The sequence below is a fragment of the Peromyscus eremicus genome, chromosome 1, assembly GCF_949786415.1.
Source record: "Peromyscus eremicus chromosome 1, PerEre_H2_v1, whole genome shotgun sequence".
Lineage (NCBI taxonomy): Eukaryota > Metazoa > Chordata > Mammalia > Rodentia > Cricetidae > Peromyscus > Peromyscus eremicus.
Genome location: NC_081416.1, coordinates 35975045 through 35994631, shown reverse-complemented (window position 1 = coordinate 35994631; position 19587 = coordinate 35975045).

The window sequence follows — 19587 nt, the reverse complement described above, 5'->3', positions numbered from 1 at the left end:
TCATTGGGGTCTGAATATAGTAAACTCTCCCAAGTATGTATTTTAAATATCTATGGCATATTATGTAACACTATACCTTGATAAATTGTACCACAAGGACACAATAAAACCATTTAGTATTTTAAAATAAGCATCACCATATCTCATAGGACCTATGCAAGAAAAATGGAGTTTTCTGGCAAAATACAATGAAATTGTCACCGTTGGAACCTGCTACTTGATCCTTACAACAGTATTTGCCCACACAGCACCAGCTGAGTACAAGTAGGCAAGGGAATGCCTTTTCACCTAAAATAGCAATTGGAATTCTTTGAATGTAACAACATAACATCAACTATGTGATTAACACAGGAAACACTGAGATCTTTAGCAGACTTTAGTTCTGCTCAATGTAGACATTGGATTTAAATAAAACTCACCAGAGAAACCTCTGTGGCAAATTTCCCTGAACTCTTAATTTTTATATATTTGTGGCATTGGAGGGCAAGATAAAGAGTAGCACCATCTCCATTCACTAGCAGCGCTGAATCAGGACTTTACTAAAAGCAACAGTGTTAGTTCGGTGAACTATATGAGAGCAGGCGTTGCCCTAAGATGGACTTCTGTGCTACAGAAGCACCTGGTCCACTGGAAATATATGACATAAATACTGCCCCAGAGAGACAAGGGTTATTAGTCATGCACAAGAACCAAGGAAAAGTCCCAGAGATGGTGGAGAAGGCCTCTGCCTTTATGTGTGGACTGTACCAATCCTTAGAGTTTTAGAATTGATCATTTGGACCTGAGATGGAAAGAGTATTGTTTAATTTTAATGCTTTCAATAGACATAAAAATGTCAGTTAATGTATATGCAGAGGCACTCAGTTCCAAGGTTATCTCCAGTATGGAGTTCATATTCTGTGCTGAAAAAAAACAAAAAACAAACGAAACAAAACAAAACAAAATAAAACTTTAGGTATGGATGGGAGGCTCTTGATCCATTAAACATTAAACATTGTTTGGATCAATTTTGTCAAATTAATTGATTTTAGTGCTGTGGTGGGGGAGGGAGAGAGAGAGAGAGAGAGAGAGAGAGAGAGAGAGAGAGAGAGAGAGCAATAATGGGGGAGGTGTCTTTTCTTGATTTTGTCCTGTGGAGCTAGGGAATCAAACACAAGACATTGTACATTTTGGGGAAGAGCTGTACTGTGGAGATGCTCCCCCCCCCCCCCCCCGCCCCCCGGTCTGGTACTGAAATGGTAACGGAGACAGAACTGAGAATGTTGCACTTACCTGCATCTAGGAGCCTTTCATTGGTGGGATTGGGACAGTCGCTATTTGTCTATGACTTCTTATTTTGCTTGAATTGTGTCCTAAATTTGATATTAAATAGTCTTGTGATGACATGAGAAATCCAAGAGTTAAGCAGAAAGGAGAGCCAATCTGCCTGATGTGCCATTGCTCTCCTTGTGAGGAAGCCCTGTTAGTCTCATATTGCACCTGGAGCCCTAACAGTAGATGTCATCAGTAGATGTCAGCAACGAAAGAACTCTAAAAGCCCATCTGCCCTGCTGTACCACCCAAGTTCTTTTTAGTGCCACAGGAAGCTAAGTTCTGACATTTTTTCCTTTAATCAACCAGGAAATGGCACAGTTTTGTTGAATCTTTGAAAAGTAAGAAAGCAAAAGGCAGAAGAGACAATGGGATGCTTTTCATACACGTGGAGAATTCTTTGTGACTTCTAGGGAAAGATTTGCTCTAACATAAAACTGGAGAAAGGGAACAAGAACATGAGGGAGGGACATTTGGAACAGAGTGGAGATCATAAATTTCATTAAATGCTGTGTCTTCATACTCCTAGCTGGTCTGGAGTGACAGAGCGATTCCATCTAATGTACGAAACTAGATACAGACTGGACATTATTGACCCCAAGTTGCAGTGTTTTATGTGCCAAGCTGATGGATCAGAAGACTGAGATGTTGGAACGTTTTCAACACTGGGGTCAGCGATGCTCCACTAGTGCAGTGTTTGCAAAAGAAGTTTCCAAAACTTACAATTCTGAAATCTGAACTCTTTCTGCCTGCAAGCTCTTTGAATGAATTATACTCAAGCTGTACTTGTATCAGAGGGAGACAAGAGCTGCACTCTTAGGAAGGATGCAAATCTCTGAGAAGCCTGCCTTTTCCTGGGACCTTTCTTACACTAACGATTTTCACTTGTACCATTTCTGTCTGAGTCTTTGCAGTTCCCTTTCCTCTGGGTAGCAAGGAACTGAGCTCTGAACTTGAGCTTCTGGGTTCAAGTCCTAGGCTTGCCTTTTACTACACTGGTGAACTTGAGCAAAGCACTTAGATCCCCTTTAGTTTCCTCACTGGTAAAATGGAGAACACGGATAGTTCCACAAGCTGGGTGCCAGAGAAACTGGTGTTTGCAAATACTGAATAAATAGCTTGTTTCACTTTTAATTCCAGAGAGCCTTTCCTTCCTTCCTTCCTTCCTTCCTTCCTTCCTTCCTTCCTTCCTTCCTCCCTCCCTCCCTCCCTCCCTCCCTCCCTCCCTCCCTTTCCCTCTCTGTCTCTCCTTCCTGTATTACACAAAAACCCTGAGAATAGTGATTAGAACCCACAGCTCCATTAAACACAAATAATCAGAGAAGATCAGGATTGCTAATTTTCTTGGGTGCGGTAACTTAAAGGTTGATTTTACCCAGCAATCTGAGTAGACCTGACATTTCCTGACCATTGCTTCCTTGTATTTGCTGTGGCCCCAAGAGGAGGTATATGAAGGGGGTAGGGGCAAGAGCAAGGGGCAAGGTCATGCTTTAAGGAATCAATCTATAAGAACATTCAGAAATAGCCGGGTGGTGGTGGCACAGGACTTTAATTCCAGCATTCAGGAGGCAGAGGCAGGTGGATCTCTGTGAGTTCCAGGACAGGCTCCAAAGCTACACGGAGAAACCCTGTCTCAAAAAAAAAATTCAGAAATGATTAATGAAAATGAGAAAACAGCAGCTTGGGAATCAGATTTTCAAGGCTGGAGGCAAAATTGTGTGAGTACAAACAATGTAAAATTAAATGAGCAAACATAAACATGAGGGGTATTAGAAGGGGAAAAGAAAGTCTACTAACTCAAGAAGAATATTGTCTTTAAATGAAGATTATCATTCTCCATTTATAGATGTCTATTTCAGTGGTTCTCAATCTGTAGGTCATGACCCCCTTGGAGGGGGTCATATATCATATATCCTGCATATCAGATATTTACATTATGATGCATAACAGTAGGAAAATAACAGTCATGAAGTAGCAATAGAATGATTTTATGATTGGGGTCACCACAACATGAGACATTGTATTAAAGGGTCGCAGCATTAAGAAGGTTGAGAACCACTGGTCTAGTCTGTGATTTATCTTCTAGTAACAGTTTGTTAATGGTTGATGGATTGTTTCCATATACTGACTGTGGTGAATTATGTTCTGTTTTTAATTTTTGAAACATCTCACCAATCCGTGTTAGCCTTCTGAAAAATAATAATCACCCTATATATGTGCAATGATATCTCACTGTGATTTTGTTTTTGAAGTGGGCAAATAAGTGTGGTATTTACATAAAACAAAACATTATTCAGTCTTAAAAAGGACAAAAGAAGCCCTACACTTATATACAGCAGCACAGATGGTCCTGGGATACATTTGGTGTGCTTAGTGAAATAAGATAGTCACAGGAGGACAAATGCTACAAGATCTAGAAGTGGACTGCAGAATGGTAGTCACCAGGTCCTGGATGTGAGATATAGGATTCAGTGTGCAATGGGTGTAACTTACATTCAGGAAAGAACTTCCAGGCATCTGCTGTGCAGCATATCTACGGTAAGTTACCACACAGTTAAAACATTCAAAGTAAACCCTGTCTCAAAACAAACAAACAACAAAAAAAACCAAAAAAAAAAAAAACATTCAAAGTACATTATACGATGAGAATTTCTTCCACAAAATCCAAACAGAAAGCTTTTAGAGGCGAGGGATATGTGATTAATTCCATAGCAACAAGGATATCATGAGTGCATATGTATGGCCAAACTCCAAAACTTGGTTTGTGTCAGGAAAGCTGGGATGTGGAAAATTAACATGTTAAGAACCTGTGTATTAAGAACTGAACCATGTAACCTTTCCACACACTGGTTTTCTTACTTTTCCCAAGAGTTATATGTCCCTGTTCTATCAAAGAAAAGAAGGTGAATACTTTGGACTACAAAAACCTTGAGATCAGAGGGATAGAGTGAAAATAGTCCTCAAATATCAAATAGTAACAGAAACATTTGCCTAGCACATTGAGTCCACGTATAGAATTAATATAGTTTGATGTTTGGGCTAGTCTTCCGAGGTTGGCAATGTTACATGATAATTTACTTTAAGTGAATACATTTATTGATCCATTTTTGAGTTATTTACTTTTAGTCAACCAATATTTACGAAGTCCTACTATGTGCATCACTAAGGATAATAAGATTATCAGGAACATGAGTTGTAAGGATTTAAACAGTATCTTACGCTTGTGTGGCATGTATTTATCTACTGAGACATTTCTCCAGGCTACAGACCATTTTTTTTCCTTTGCAGACACTGTAGTCCCCATAACCTATCTGCTATAATGTTCAGGGAGGTATTTGTATACTCTCTTGAAAGGAGAGCTGAACTAGATTCATTTCATGTCTGGGAACAACATCATTTGATGCCTACTTAGAGGAGGAGAGATTTATTTTGGCTCATGGCTCTAGTTCATGATCATTTGGCCCCATGCACTTATGTTACCTCATGATGGTGCATTCATGTGGTGGAGGTAACCTGTTTTCAGTTTGGGAGGTCACTCATGTTTTTGAAGATTCTCTTCTTCACATTTATGCCAGTTTGTGGACCATGGTTCAAGTCCACAACAGAGCAAGAGTATTTCCTCTATGAGCAAATCATTGTCTGTGTTGTACTAAGAATCAACTATTGTTTTGTATGTCAAAGTCTAGAATTTCTTCCAAGTGAAACATTTTATTCAAGCTTCACTTAGAGGTAGAACAGGACAAATGCTAAATGCACAGCCTGAGTTTGACAAAGTGAACATCTCCATATAAATACTGTCCTATGAGGATGTAGGCTTTCCTGCATCCTAGAGATCCCTTGAAAACTTTCTCTATCCACTGAATCCTTCCGCAAGAGAAAGACTCTCCTGGACCTGTTGCTAAGGATAGGTTTTTCATGATTTTGAACATGCATAACAGTCCTACAGTGTGACTTTTGTATATGATTTCTTTTATACAACATTGTGTTTGTAAGTTTTATCCATATTTATTTAGTCTTGAAAATGATTACAGTTTCATTGCATATAAAATATATAAAAAATATCCATTTTTATCATCAGCTGGCAAATCATGCTGCCAGGAGATTGTGACAAGTTTTGGTGCACATGTGTACATGTGTCTGGTAGGTCTCTACATAGTAGGGAATATCAGGGTCAAAGTTATACATGTGCTCTGCTTTAGTAGATATGACAGATTTTCCAGATGATGTATTTCCTGAGTAGTACATGAGAATTTTAGTTTCTCAGTATCTTTGCCAATTTGATTTTGCCAGGTGCTTTTTGTTGCTGTTGTTTGTTTTAACCATTTATTTCTCTCAGTGACTAGTGAAACACGACATTTCTCTATGTGTTCAGTCCCTTTGAACATTCTTTATGGTAGAGAACCTTGTGATGGTTAATGTTCATTTTCAACTTGATTCCATTTAGAATCACCCAAGAGACTGAGGCACATTTCTGTGTGTATCTGTGAGGCTATTTCCAGAGAAGATTAACTGGATAGGGGAGATCCTAACTCTTGAAAGGACCATCTCAGTGGCCAGGGACATAGAGGAAGTAAAAGGTAGAAAAAGACTGTCAGGAGGATGATGATATTCCCTGCCCTTGGCTTTCTGGTTTTCTATGAACTGTGAAGTCTCCACCACATGTTCCCACTGCCACAACCTGAGATGTCCCACCATGCCTCCCTACCATGACAGATTGATGCCCTCTGAAGCTAGGAGCTGCAATAAGTCTTTCCTCCCTACAGTGGTTTCTGTCATGTAATTTGGGTCCTAGAGATACAAAATAACTAATATAAGCCTGTTTGGGATCCCACCCCTTTTCTAGTGTGTTTTCTACATTTTTTTTATTATTGACTTGTAAACAGTCTTTATTCTGTTTGAAAGTGTTAGTCGTTGAGATAGAGGCAAACTGGTGTGATGAAATGTTTCTTACTCTAATATGATTGGTGTTCTTATAAGTAGACAACCATGGGTATATGGGAGACACACAGGGGCAGGTGCCACACTAAGTTAGTGAAATTCAGGCACATAGCAGAGACAAAGTGCCAAAGACTGAAGGTACCCACTAGATGCTAGGAAAAGATGAGAGAAGATTCTTCTATGAAGTGCAGAGGTGCATAGATCTTCCTTACACTTTTGTTTAGGGCTTCTGGCTTTTAAAACTGTGAGATAGTAACCTCACATTCTTCAAATCAACAGTTTGTTTTATTTTGTTAACCATCATGATAGAGATGGTGAAAGAAAAATAAATGTTACATGTGTTATATTGTGGGCAATAATCACTTCATGTATCACTAATTTCTATTTGTTGTGTAGTACAAATGCAGGTATTGATCAATGTTCTCATATAGAAAATTGTAAACATTAATTGAAGAGCACTGAAAATAATTGAATAAATGTTCACATTCAAAAGGGCTTCTTTTCATAGAGACCAACAGATGTCCAATTTAAACTATATAGCTCTGAAATAGATCACAGTAAGATTTGGAGCTTAAGAAAATAGTTTTTAAACATATGAAAATGTAGAGTTCTAAAGGTCATCATGACAATTCAGTGAGGACTAAGGAAAGGGAGCTGGCACAGATAATAGCAGATATCCAGAATGCTTATTATAATTGGTGGTTATGTTGACATGGCATTGATAATGTAGCATAAAAAAATGAATTTGTGAGCCACTAATGAGTCAAGATATGTGCTCAAATAAATATGAAACTTGATACATTATTGTAGTACAGTAAGTAGTAATACAAACTAGTAATGGAAAGATTATATAACAAAATATTCCAGGAAATGTAAAAAACCCTACTTTGGAATTTTTACCTGATAATGTGACTGTATATTCCTGATGATGAAAAAAACTAGACATTGAAATACCTACAAAATTGCAGAATAATGCATTTGTTCCTTAGTAGAAAAATAATACTTCCAGTTACTTATTTTTTAGCTGGTACATAAAAATGTAAGATGTGTGTATATCTGGAGGGTACTGGATGATGTTTTGAAACATGTATATATTGTGTTCTGTTTAAGACAGGCTAAACATATCTCCTCAAACATCCATATGTAAAAAACACTCAAAATCCTTCCTTCTACATTATCAAACGTAGAGTGCATCTCGTTAATCTTCACTTGCAGTGCTATGTAGCAGCAACAGCACACCAGAACTAACTTGGTGTTGGTGCTCACTGACTGATGCCCTCCTTCATAACCCCATACTTTCCAGGCCACAGAGGAATACTATTTTATATTCAATTTCCATGAGATCAACTTTTTATTAGTCTACATATGAGTTGGACTGTATGCTGCTTGTCTTGCTGTGCCTGGCTTATTTGACTTCCTAATGATCTCGCTTCATCTGTGTTGTTGTGTAAATGTATAAATGGCAGTGTATGTTCCTTCCTTCCTTCTTTCCTTCCCTCCCTTCCGCCTTTCGTCCCTCCCTCCTTCCCTCCCTCCCTCCCTCCCTTTAGGTGGGGCAAGAGTTTCTACCTAAAACCTGAGGAAAGATTCTAAAATGGAGCTAAAAACAGCTTCCTAGTTGTCTCTCTCAAATGAGCAGCAGCTGCTGGTTTGAGCTACTGGTGGGTTCCTGGCGTGCGCGCTCGACCTGCCATATGGCATGAATGAGGCCTCTGCAAGTGGCCCCACATTGGGCGCCATTTGTAGCTAGAGTTTTTCTGCCTGGCCCCCAGTCAGGACAAATCTCTCTCACCCGCCAGTCCCACAGCCGCTCAGACCCAACCAAGTAAACACAGAGACTTATATTGCTTACAAACTGTATGGCCATACCAGGCTTCTTGCTATCTGTTCTTATATCTTAAATTAATCCATTTCTATAAATCTATACCTTGCCACGTGGCTCATGGCTTACTGGCGTCTTCACATGCTGCTTGTCATGGCGGTGGCTGGCAGTGTCTCTCACTCAGCCTTCTACTTCCCAGCTTTATTCTCCTCCTTGTCCCACCTGTACTTCCTCCTGCCTGACTACTGGCCAATCAGTGTTTTATTTACCAACCAATCAGAGCAACACATTTGCCATACAGAACATCCCACAGCATAGTAGTTTTACCAATTCAGGTTTATGCTTAAGCTTTTAGTCCATTAGTGTTGAATTTTGTCTGAGGTACAAGACAAGGACCCAGTTTCATTCTTCTGTATGTCTGTGTTCAGTTTGCTTTTCATCATTTATTTTTACATCTTCTATTTAATATTAAACAAATTATTTTAACTGATCAATAAACTTTGGTACATGTTTATGAAGTACTATGTTATATTTCATTACATGTATAACTTATGTAATATTCAAATAAGAGTAAATACATTATCTCCTTAAAAATTTATTATTCCTTTCTGGCTAAAAACATTATGAATATTTCACTTTAGTTATTTTGAAATTACTTCTAATTATAACTTGAATCTATTTACCCACCTTTCCCTATCCAATTCTCCTATCTTTTCTCTCAAAGTAATAACTAGTCTCAACTTCTATACGATAAATTTCTTTTATATTCCACATATGAGTGAAATTATGTACTATTTACTTCTTTTGCATCAGACTTAACTCACATCACATCAGATCAACACCATTTATTAAAGAGAATGTCTTTTCCATGGATCATGTGTTCTTGCTAACTTTAGTCAAGATCAATCGATTATAAGTATGTAGGCTCACTGTGGCCTTCTGTTTTGTTCTGTTAGTCTTTTTTTTTTTAAAAAAATTCCAATACCATGCTTTTCCAGTGACCATAATTTGTAGTATATTTTTAAGTGATGAAAATTATTTCAGCCACAGTTTTATTTCTTTTCAAGGACTTTTGGCTCTCTGGAGGTCTTCTGAGGTTCCATATGAATTTTAGAATTACTTCCTCTATCTCTGTGCAACTGACATTGGGATGTAGATGAGGATCTCATTGAATCTATAGATCACTTTGGATAGAAAGTACATTTTTAACAATCTCCTTTCTAGTTACAAACATGGGTGTCTTTCCATTTATTTTTATTTTCAATTTCTTTCATTGATTTTTTTTTTTATTTTTATTTTTAGTTTGGTGTCTGAGATAGGGTTTTGTTTCTGTGAAGAGACACCATGACCACAGCAACTCTTATAAAGGAAAACATTTCATTGGGGCTACCTTACAGTTCAGAGGTTTAGTCCATTATCATCATGGCAGGAAGTGTGGCATCACACAGGCAGACATGATGCTGGAGAGGTGGCTGAGAGTTCTACATCTGGATCTGCAGGCAGCAGGAAGTGTCAGTGACACGCTGGCCAGGCTTGGGCTTCTGAGACCTCAAAGCCCACCCTCTAGTGACACACCTCCTCCAACAAAACCTCATTGATATTTTATAGTTTTCTATATACACAGGTTTCTTTACTTCTTTGAATAAATTTACACTTCTTTTACTATATCTTATTTATTTGTGTTACTCTTTGTGGAATTATTGTATTAACTAGGTTTTTTGTTATTGACAAAGTTTGTGTTGATTTCTTCTAAAGTTTTACTGAAATGTTTGCTCCATATTCTAACAGTATTTTGTTGCAGTATCTGGAATTTTCTAGATATAAGATAGTGAAATATATAAAAATACTTTATCCTTTAAATCTTCTTTCTCCCATGTTTTATGTTATTGAGCTCATGATACACATGATTTGTATTTTGCATATAGTTTTCAGATTATTTTATAATAGTAACTGCTCATTTGTTTTTATTTTCTTTCATATGAATTCAATGTGGTTTATGCATCACCATATTGATATTAGAATGATCTTAGTTTGTCTATCCAGTATTAGAGATTCTAGTACCTATCTAATACTTGTTGACTTTGTACTTCAATGAGTTTTTATGTTGTTAGTGTAATTCCATTTCAATTTGGAAAAATTCTTTTGTATGTTTGTGTCTACACATATGAAGTATCTGCGTATGTTTTATATTTTTCTTCAATACTTTAAATATGTATCCTTCTTTCTCACAGCCTTAAGTAGTTTTTTTTTTTTTCCTGAGGATTCTGCAGCTGGTTTTATGGAAGTTCCCACGTATATGGTGAGTCTCTTTCTCTTGCTGATTTCAAAATTGTCTTTGAGAATTTGATTATGATGCACCTCAGTGAAGTTACCTTATGATTCATCTTCGGGATAGTTAGAACTTTGGGGACACTGAATGCTCATTTCCTTTTCTAGATTTCAGAACTTAGCGTTTCTTTAAGTGTTCTTCCATTTCTCTTTTTCAGGATATGTAATTGCATGGACTATTTTGCTTGGTGCTAGTTTATAAAACCCACGATTTTCTTCACTCAGTTTTATTATTTTATGTCTTCTGCATAGTTTATAAAAATAAGGCCACTTTCTGTATCTTAACTCACAATTAGAAACATCACACAGCTAGTTGAAGAGGGGACATACAGGATTTCAAATGGCCTGCCTTCAAACTCACAGGTTCTTTTTCCTCTTGACCGAGTCATCTCATGAAACCCGGTGGGATCTGCCAGTTTTCAGCCATTTTGCTTCAGCTCCAGGGTGTGGTTCTCTCTCCCCTCTGCCTCTTTGCGGAGCTTTCTGCCTTGCTTATGTGCTGTTTTCCTGGCTTTGTTTTGTTGTTTGCATTCTCCTGTAACTGGCTGAGCTTTTAGAGTTGATGTCTTAGAAACTCTTCTTGGGCAATTCATACGTCTCTATTTCTTCAGCATTGCTTTTGTATGTGATGCTCTGTTCCTGTGTTTCTGTGTTCCCGTATTTCCTCATTATTGTGGCCCTTTGGCCTTGTATTGGTATCTACACATTCGATGAAGTGGGTGCTTCTCTCATTCTTTCCAGACTGACTTCAACAAGGGATGCCATTCCTTCTGCTCATCCCTTTGTGATGTATCTACAGGACAGGTTTTGAACAGAGCCCAGGTGAGTGGGCTTGGTGCTCCTGTCAGCAGGTAGATACACAGGAGCCAACCTAGTACCTAGGTCCATATGAGAGAGCATAGTATAGCATAGTATTCCATATGGGGGAATCTGGAGTAGGCCTAGATTCTAAGTCCTAAAGCCTGTGGATGCTGGGCCACTGAAGTTGCTTGTGGGTTCTGTTTGTTTAGGTATTCATACAGCCTAGATCTGTAAGAAGCTTCTGTAATCTCCATCAACAGGAGCTGATCTGGAGCTGAGATACTATGGTAGGCCTGAGTCTATAGAGCATCTGGATACTGCTGCAGATTTGGTGTCTGGAGTTCATGGGAATGACTTTTGTCTGGAGTTGGGGTTGAATAGAATTCTGGTTCTAAGATCCACTGGGGTGAGTCTGATTCCCAGGTCCATAGAGGCAGGAACAAGTTCACATTCAAAGGGAGATTTAAGTGGAACTAACAGGAGAGAGCCGACGTCTGGATGCCTGACCCATGAGTCTGGTTCCTAGCCATGTAGTACTGAAGTCTTGGTCCCTGGATACCAACCTGGATTGTACCTGTGGGCTCTGTCACAGAAATTTAGGCCTTGGAGTCAGTCTCTGTGTTGGGGTTCACTGGGACAGACTGGGTGCTGGGGTCCATAGAAAAGATGGGTCCTACTTTACTCTCCTTCCAGAGCACAGGAGTTTGGAGGAGGATGACAGAGGTGATGTGAAACTTCCTCCCAATTCTCTTCTGTTTCATTTGCTTATCTCTGTTCTTTGTCCAGCTGTTGTGCTCACCTTATGAGGAGATTTTCCATGTGGATGGACAGTTGTTCACATGGCCATTTCTGTGAACATAAGTGTGGTCATACTGATGTCACTCTGCTAAATACAAATTGTGTAAATTATTTGGAATAATGAATTTACATCACACTAAAATGTCTTTGAAGGGGCAATAATAATAAAGATCTAAACAAAACTACTGGAGTACACAAACCAAGCCATGATCCAACATCTGAGAGGAAGTAAAAGAAAATCCAGCTTACCTATGTAGATTGTGATTCATTTCTCAATGTGATAAGAGGGACAAGTCCTCAAGATTATAAAATTATCTGAAGACATTGAACCTGGTCATTAATATTGGTCAAATGCAGCATAGTTTATGTTTTAGATATAAAATACGATTTAATAAAACTTCTCAGCACCTATGTTTATCATAGGATAACCCCTCCTCTGATTCTTTCTTTCATGAAGTTGTCCCACACTATCCTCAAATCCTCACCTGGGTAGAATTGTCTGGCCCATCTTCCTACCCACTCTTTCCCCTAGTGTACATGACTCTTCCCCACAACCCAAAGGCAAGGAGCGGGGTTGGGGGCTGAAATCATAGGTTTTTTTGTGAATGAACTTCAAGAAAAGATGTACTGTACACACCAGAGGGTTCCAACGAGTTCTTTTTTTTATGTTTTTACTTTTTATTGTTTGAGAATTCGCAATGTATTTAGAACATATTTCCCCTCCCCCCAACTCCTGCCAGACCTCCCCCCTTCTACCCACTCAACTTCGTGTTCTTTATCTCTTGATGGATAGGAAGGACAATGGAGAAAGGGACTTGTAAAGGATTTATAGGGGCCAGGATTAGGGGAGCGTGTGAGAATGCCGTCTTTAAGCCGGCTTGAGGTAAGAAACATGTGGAACACTTCAGTGAGACATTAACTAATGCTTTCGCACAGGTGCAACTGAATGGAGCTAACACCTCACATCAGGTCCTCATATTGTCCAGCATGTCTGGGGATGAATAAATAGAGGTGGTGCAGACAGGGAGGCCAGGCAGGGGAGGGAAACCATTTCTACATTCCTTAGAAATACAGTTGGACTCCACTCCCAGAATCTGCGTGTCCATTTCTGCCCATACTGTGAACCACAGCTTCCCCAGTGAGGGACTGAAGCCTAGGCCACTTGTCTCCATTCTGTTTGGGATGCCGAACATCATGCTGCCCTTTAACACAATGGGGCCTGAGTCAAGTCATAGAATTGGGGGCCCAGAGGAGTTCCTAAGATTATGTCTCTTGAAGGAAACACACCTCACATAAGATAATACAGTTAGATGGACAAGAAAAAAAAAGCATTATGATTCTTTTTTGTACCTGGGGCTTTCATATCCATTATTGCTACAATTCTCAAAGCTGCCTTACAAAGTTAGGCTTATTTTTCTGGCTTTCTAGGCAATAAAGCTGATTTGCAAAGAGGCTAAGAGGATTCCAGCTTAAAGTTTTAGTGAAGGATTTCCAGAACAAAATTGAAAATCAATTTTTCTGGGTCAAATTTTAGAACTTTGTCTCTCTTGGGTTTTTTACAATACATTTCATGCCGTTGTTCGGTTATAAATCAAGCCAATTAGGTACAATTAACATTTTGTTGGAAGGAGGTAGAAAAATAAGTAAGATATAAAATTTTCACTTGTATGCTGAGCTTTGCACAAAGCAGTTTTAGTAATTATGGACAGTGGCAAAGTGGGAGCGTACTTCTTATTCAGGGATACAAATTTTAAAAAGCCCAGAATTTACTGTGTGAGTCCCTGAGGTACCCCACCCACTTCATCATCCAAGTCATAGGTACAGACCACAGGAGCTTCTAAGCACGGCCATAAAATAGTAACAACCCTTGTTACCTGTCCTACTTATCTGAACAATAATAGCATGATGGCCAAATGGAGCCAGGAATTTAAACTAAATTAATAAGATAAAAAGAACTTGTTCTTTTTAGTGCGTCTCTGAAACTTGGAAGACGTGGAGTCTCTTATGCCTCTGCTGTTGTTATCCTTAATAAGGAGGTCCAATAGGAGACAGAAATAAACAAAGAGACTTAGAACAGCCACGGGGATGCTGCCCATTCATAAGCCAAGCAGAGCTTTGATTTCTGAAGACTTTGCAAGGTTAAGTTATCCTGTATTTTCAGGGAAGATATGTAGGGGTAGCACAGATTTTCAAAAGTGATTCCAAGATTCCATCCCTCCCGTCTTGAATCAATTTCTTTGCTGATTTTCAACACAAAGCATGTGGCTGAGCATTGGGGCAGCACAATTGCCATAAAGTCAAGTTCACTGGGCTACCATATTTTATAAATAGCAATTTCATTCCCTCCCACATCACATCCAAATTCCACATCATTGTGTGTATGACACCGTCTTGTCCTATACTCTCCCCTTTTTTATTTAGTTGGAAAATATCATCAGATACATCCTGCTCTGTGTGCAACACTGTTCTGGGGCACATAGGAATGTGTGGGATATCATAGGATATATCAGGAGATAGTTCAAGTAGATATAAGGAAGAGCAGCTGCTAGACAAAGGAGATTGGAAAATGGCTAACAAATTCTAAAAAAAAAAATGCCTCGTGGGCCAAGCAACTTAAATACAGTGTATTCACTTAATGATACCGTCTTTTAAATTTTATTTTCATCCTGCAGTTGTTTTAGAATTACTGAGATTGAAAATAGTAGAATGTTCCCATATCTGCTTTGTCTAACATCTTCAAATATTAACTTCGTAATTAATATTGGTTGAAACCAAGAAGTTAACTAAATTCAATACTTTATCTGAGTTCTAACAGGTTTTCCACTGTTTTTGTCCTGTTTAGAACCAAATCCAGCATCCTATGTTATATTTAGGATGTGCTTAATTTGGGTATTGCTCCAGGCAGTGATTACTTCTTTTAAGATTTTTTTTCTTTTTTAATTGTGTGTATGCGTGTGAGAGTATGGGAATGTGAGTGCAGATGCCTACAGAGGCCAGGGATGTTGGATAACCCCTGGACCATGAGTCACAGACAATGGTGAGACACCAGATATGTGTACTTGGAACTGGAATTAGAGCCTCTGCAAGAGGCGTATGTACCCTTAACTACTGAGACATCTCTCTAACCTCAACTTTTATGATTACTTTGCCAACTTTGGCTGTTAAGGAAGGCAAAAGGAAGATCATAATGGGCACTGCCTTCCAAGGTATTTTGCTGGATCACGGATACCTTGATCAAAATGCAACTCATGCACAATTTTATCAGTCAGCTAGCAGGGCACTGCCTTTGAACCTGACTGACAAAATATCATGAACTGTTCATTCATGGAGAAATATTTCAGGCCTTCCCAAAATTATTTAGGCCAATGCTGAAAGAAAAAGATTCTCAAAATATGTCTGAGAAGCAATCTGGTCCAATAGAATTCATCGTAGATTGAAATTGAGACCTTAAGCAATGTAAATGATTTACCCATAATCCCTCCCTGAGTTAGCAGCCACTTTAGAATCTATATTTAATTCCTTTCCTCCCTTCGGAAAAGCATACAGAATATTCCACAAGTTGGAGGCAACTTCTAAGTGCTTTTAAAGGAACAAAAAGTGGAGAACAGTTTCGGAGAGTATGAGAGCAACTGAGGAGCCCCCTTTCAGTGCCCAACTTAGTTCTATTTTCATCAAACACACTCTGCATTGTGAAGACCCTTTGAACCTTTGCTGTCTCTCCCTGTGTGGCCTTTGGAGAGTCTCATCCTCCATGGTGGGTAATTGCCTGCTCTCAGCTGCCTACCACTTCAGTTCAAAGAAGAGCTGGGGCCTCTCAAGTCTCTGGAATTTCTCCACAAGGACAAGGACTCCTTGCTTTGACTCTGTGGGCAGGCTGAGCCCTCCTCCGTTCCTCTTCTCTGTTTTCTGTCTCCCCCAGTTTGCTTTACCTATGTTAAGTTTTGCTTTATCTTCCTCTACTCCACTGAGAAAGCCAAAGTACAGCCTGGTACTTTGGAAGGAATGCCTGTGGAAATCACAAAGTGATTCTTTTTAATCCACTGTGATTAATTTTTTCCATGAGAATTTTCAGACTGTTAGGCTTATTTTTATAGCAGTTACTGAAAAAGGATATCTGTCAGGCATACCATATATTTATTGTAGATGCCATTGTTAATGAGCTGAAGTCAACATATCAGCTTTCAGTTTTCAAATGGTAGGTATCAAGTGAATAACCAGAAAGAAAACTTGTCAGTTGTGTCTGGGAATCCATTGTTTGGGGCACACTCAAGAAAACTAAGTGCTTGGTTTTCAAAGAGACGAGAACTCAGATTCCTCTTTGAAAGTCCATCTTCTAGCCTCACCCCATACAAGAGTGAAGTAAGACTTCATTTTCCAGAGCATGCAGAGCTCTGTAGCTTGATGGCCGACTAGAGGTGGAAGTTGGAATAATCCTTTTTTTTTTTTTTTTTTTTTTTGGTGGACAATTTAGTTGTGTCTAGAGACAAATGTGGAAAGCGTGTTTACTTTGGAATCAGACATAATGGGATTTAAATACAAGCTCTTGAATTTGTTTTCTGCATGCCCTTAGGTGTTACTCATTCCTCCGGAGATTCAGTTTCCTCTCCTACAGATCGCCTTAGGACCAAGTCAAAATTGGCAATGCACATAACTGATGTTTCTATACTGTGTTAGCCTGTTTCCATACTCAATAAAGTCTCCCAAGTAACTCAGTGGACAAATTCCCTGCATTGTGATTTTAATTTTAGACATGATGCAGGACCTTTTTTGATCTAGTCAATTCTTCTATATAAACCATGTCTATCAACCAAAGTTATAAATGCCCATGATCCTGAGCCATAATACACAGTTCAGGTGTTTTGTTTTTCCCCAGAGCATCTATCATAGTGTCTCCTACATGTGAGGCTTTATTGGGTTGAAGAAATAAACTAAATTGAATTGGGTTGAACAGTTTTATCATCACTATGAGGAAGTTTCGATGAAGAAATATTCTATGGAAAGTGGGGAAATAGCCCGTGGTAGGCATAATAATGACCCCTAAATACACAGAATGTAATACTTGGCATCTGTGAGTATAGTTAAATCATTTTAGATTATTTGGATGACCCCATTGAATTACATGAATCACCATGGGACTTTCTAACTTTCAGAAATATAAGATAAAAATATGTGTTTTTCTGGCCTCAAAATGTGTTTTCATTTGCTATGGCACCAATAGAAAAATATACACTATGACTATGCAAATTTTCTCTCTCTCCCTCACCTCCCTCTCTCTCTGGGGGAAGGGTGTGTGTGTGTGTGTGTGTGTGTGTGTGTGTGTGTGTGTGTGTGTTCTTGTAGAGGACAGAGATCAATGTTGAGCAGTCTACCTTGTTTTTTGAGATGGGGTCTCTGAGATCACCAGTTAGGCTAGGCTGGCAATTCCCCAAACCTCAAGGGTCCTCCTGTCTCTGCCTTCTCATGCTGGAATTACAGACACGTGTCACTGCTCCTGGCTTTTTAAAACATAGATTCTAGGGGTCAAACTCAGTGCAAAGGAAGTATTTCACAGAATAGACTGTCTCCCCAGATTTCCTCTTCTGCTAAGTTCTGAGATTTAAAAACAAGACACACTAGAAGGCATATGGTGCTAGAAAAACACATGTATAAGTTTTATGTAATTTTAAAAAGTCAACAAGGAGCTTAAATACCCTTAAATGGAAAAAAATGAATTCTGAGCCATGCCATCGATAGAACCCAAGAGGAAGCCTGTACTGTTCTGAGGTCTGAAGCTCTATACAGACTTGGAAGGCCTTACTGAGCATGGCTTAGGGATCGGGGGAGGGCCAGTTGTCAAGAGCCTTGTACAGGATGTTTTGAATTAATTCTAATGTCATTATCTAATATCTCTGTGAATTTTGAAAACCTAAAGGCTACCTAGGTTCCTCAACTGTCAAGTGGTCAAATTAAAATTGCATTGTATTGTGGTCTCAATGTACCCCACCTGCAAAGACACACATGTTTGAACACTTGGTGGAACTGTTCTTGGATGTTTCAGAACCCTTAGGAGGTGGGGCTTAGCTGGAAGGAATAGGTTTCTAGAAGACATACATTATGAGTTATAGCCTGTGTCTCTCTTCTCCATCTCTCAGCTCTCTGGTCTTGGCTACTATGTAAGCAAGCTCCCACTAACATGGCCATAAGTGTCCCCAGTTCCATGTCCTCCCTGCCATGATGGACTGTCTCCTAAATTGTGAGCCACAACAAACCCTCCCTCCCTTACCTTGCCATCAGGTATGCTGTCCCCATGATGGGGGGAAGTAATGAGCACATTTTTCTGTCAGAAACACCATGGGATCCATATGCAACCTCAACACAGTTCTATGCACAGAAAGCATGAGCTGAAAATCAGCAGTTTTACTACTCTGAAAAGGAAATTGGACATCCTTGTATTCTAGCAAGCTAGAATAGAATGAGCACAGAGGAATAACTGATTTAATTAATCAAAAGACTCTTCCTTGTATCAGATACTTTATCAGGCACAATGACAGAACAATGCGTGAAACACAGCTATCACCCTCACTAGACACCAAGTTGCCTCAACGAGAGTAATTACTTTAAATGATGGGTTAATTTAATGTTTTCAGCCAGTAACGAGGTACAAGTGGTAAAATACAAACTTTTCATTTCTTTCAAGGGCATGTAGATCATATCATAATCCTCACAGTGTACAGTCATTTTAATGAAAGCCATACGCGCATGTTGAACATGCCTACCATTCAGAGATTGGCTAGAGAGTGGCATGGACTAACGTCAGAAAGATGGGAAGGAAAACACAGTCACTTGACTATTAGGAGAACTACTCTGCTTTGTCACTGCAGTGTCCTAGAAACAAGTTAGCATCAAGAAAAAAAAATCCCAGTAGTTGTTGAAGGTACAGCTTGATAAAAGAAATCACAGTTAACTCAGCAAGCGAGTGGAATGAATGGTTCCTGTGAAAGGAATGATGTGTGCATGCCTCCTCACCCAGCATATGAAAAGTTCTCATTCTGAAGTCTGCTGTACCTGTTAGATTATAGACAAGAGAGAGCCAGTCATGCAGGGGAAAGGGGGAGAAAGAGTTTGGTGGGAACTGGCTGTTTGTTGTGAACCAGTTATTACAAGCCAGTTGTAAGCTGGTATTGCCACAAACTTTGTCGCAGACAGCCAGCCAGGAACAGTCATAACAAATGTTGTTTTTTATTCTTTACACCATTTTTAATTTGTAACTCTTTATTTAATAGTATTCATATATGTGTGTATGTGTGTGTAATGTAGCTTATATGTATGTGTGTACTTGTGTATACAAGTGTTCTGGCCTGTGTGGAGGCCAGAGGTTGGCATATGGAAACTAGAGTTGACATCAAGATGGCTTCTTCAACCACTTCTCTCATTATTATTATTATTACTATTATTTGATGATGATGATGATGATGATGATGTTTTGAAACAGTCTCTTGCTGAAACTAGCCTTGCCATTTTAGTTAGACTGAGTGGCCAACAAGCCCCTGGGATTCACTTATCTCCATTCCCTAGTTCTAAGATTACAGGCATGTGCCACTATCCCTTGC